This window comes from Malaclemys terrapin, chromosome 5, assembly GCF_027887155.1.
Source record: "Malaclemys terrapin pileata isolate rMalTer1 chromosome 5, rMalTer1.hap1, whole genome shotgun sequence".
Taxonomy (NCBI): domain Eukaryota; kingdom Metazoa; phylum Chordata; order Testudines; family Emydidae; genus Malaclemys; species Malaclemys terrapin.
The window spans coordinates 5,732,667-5,735,247 of NC_071509.1; positions in this window are offsets into that span (position 1 = coordinate 5,732,667).

A 2,581-nucleotide genomic window follows, 5' to 3' on the forward strand; every position below is an offset into this window, starting at 1 on the left:
CTAGTAGTGACTGGAAATGATGGTTGGTTTGTGAAAGCAATTGATTATCTTATTCCAGTTCCAAGCGGCCAGCTGACCACCTCATGGTTCTTATCCGCCGCTGTGGAACAGACGTGTCCTCATCTTATCCCAGAGTCGGCCCTTCCAGGAGAGGGGTGGGGCTGAGTGCTGGGTAAAGGACACACTACTGCCGCTGTGACCCTGTCCTGCCTGGCCTTCGTTCCTGCCAATCCAGCCCTGACGTTACTTCCTGTTGGGGGAGAGTTTCACACAACTCCGTGACTCTCGTGGTGAAGGGTGTGCAAAAGCAAATCAATATGCTAACAGTGAAGAGCCAGTAAACTTAGACATACCTGTGGCTTCTTCAACGTCTCTGCAGGCACCTAAAGCCCCAGCGCTGGGCCGAGCAGGGCAGGGTGGACGGTTGTTCTCCTGACCATGTGGTCCTCTGGGCTTGGAGCAAAGCTGCCCCTGGACCAGGCACTAACCCTACAAATGCAGCACTCCCCATCAGAAATACATCTCAGCAGCAACCATTCCTTCCCCAGCCCTGTCGAGCAAATCTGGAACAACCCGAGCACGGAGCCTTGCGGCGTCACAGCTCCAAACAACCGTGCCCCAATTGATGATATTTTGCTCAGTTATAAATCTCGATACACTCACTAATGGGAGGTCCAGAAATCAGACGGCTGAGAACTTCAGTCTTTATTAGAGAGATTAAAGAAGAGGTTCATGTTACAAATGAATATAGACCATTATCCTGCGACTAGAGCCCCGACAGCATGAAGGCAAATGCCAGCTGGCACCTGTGGTGCCGGACAGGTCCTGGGAGCTGGAGGGGGTATGACGTAGTGGGATCCAGACTTCGCCTTCGGCCTGCCCAGCACTGGCAGCCGAATGGAGGGAACCAGCTAGCAGGGAGTGGGGCTGTAGTCCACACACTCCATGCCTGGGTGACAGGGCCTGAGGAACTGAAAGCGGCAGCCAGGCCGAACCGGGCCAAGACGCATGCAGCCCTAGTGCCACTCAGCCACCTTCAGTTAACAGGCGTGCAGGGCAAGCAGCACTTTGCAGGATTGGGCCCAAGTGTGTCTTGGGTCAGTGGAACCTACTGTCTGACGGGGACTTTCCCAGTGCATCAACCCTGGAACATGCCAGTGCCCTGGGCTCCCTCCGCTGCAACGGCAGAGACCTTTCTCCTGTGCTGCCCAGCCTCTGGGCTACCTGGGCTTCAACTCACATGGCCACGAATGAATGCCGACTGCAGCATTCAAGAGACGGTAGCAAGGCTCCGATCCATGGGCATGTCACATGTACACTGGGTTCCAAATTGCGGGGGGAGGGAGAGGGCAAGGCTGCCCCGTCTCCCTCTTCCATTCCCAACAGCCTCCAGCATCCTCCCCATTGCTAATTATAACTCCTTCCTTCTCCTCATCCCCAGCAGCCCACATCCCCCCCGCACCACTCCACACATAGCCTCCACACACAGCTCTCTGCTCATTCCTCCCTGCCCCCCTCACAGCTGAGGCAGAGCTACTGGGGGAAGGTGTGTGTATAGGGGGATAGGGTGAGGGGGGGGGGTCCAGGCAGGGGCAAAGCCACACTGGTCAAGATTGGTCCCACACCCAGCACTGCCCCCCCATCAGCCAGGCAGCCTTTGGGCTCCCTGACCCTGCGCCCTCTAGGGTACGGCCCCAAGTCCCCTAGAACCCGGCCAAGCCTTAACCCAGAGCTGCTGCGTGTTAAAGCTTCCCAAGGGTTAGAAGCAGCGCCTGGCTCAGTACCACCTGAGCATTAGGGGTGTAAAAGGGGTCAAGAGCTGAACCCAGCTGGGAACTTTGCGACCCTCCTGCCCTGTAACGGGCCAAGCCAGCCCCACCCCGCTCTGACCCCCCCCCCACAAAGCATTCCAGATCCAGGACCAGCTTCGCCCACTCGCGTTAAACTGCTGCGCTCCTGCCTCCACTGGGAATCCTGGTCCAAGGGCCAGATCCGAAGCCTCTCGGAGTCAATGGACTTGGGACCTGCCTGAAGTGAAGGGGGCAGGATCAGGCCCTTGAACAGTATAAGGTAGTAGAGGCTCCCGACACCTGGCAGTCTCCAGGGAACATGTCAGGCTCGTGCACAAACGCCTCCCGGCCTGGCTTTCCGGACGTAGTGAAGTTCAGGAGCAGGCTTCAAAGGAGGGAACAGCAGCTGAAAGTTCATCGCAGCACGTAGACAACACACGAAGGGAAGAGGGTTTGATTTCGGGTAGGTCCAGCATCACAATTACTGTTAGGACCTGGCCCGTCAATCCTTCCTCCCACAAGGCCCCTCACTCATGCAAGGAGTCCCACTGACTTCAGTAGGGCTACGAGCCAGAATACAGGGCTCAGGGTCAGCTGTGTGTATGGACACACACATGCTGAGTCCACGTGTTAAAGAATGGGCTCACGGAGTATTACTGTGTAACCCCACATCACGTAGAACGCACACAGCCAAACCATCCTGATACTTCCCAGAGTGCACCAGGGACCCAAGCGTTTTTGTACCTGGCTGAGCTGGGCAGAGTCACCCACAAAACACTCAAGCAAAGGGA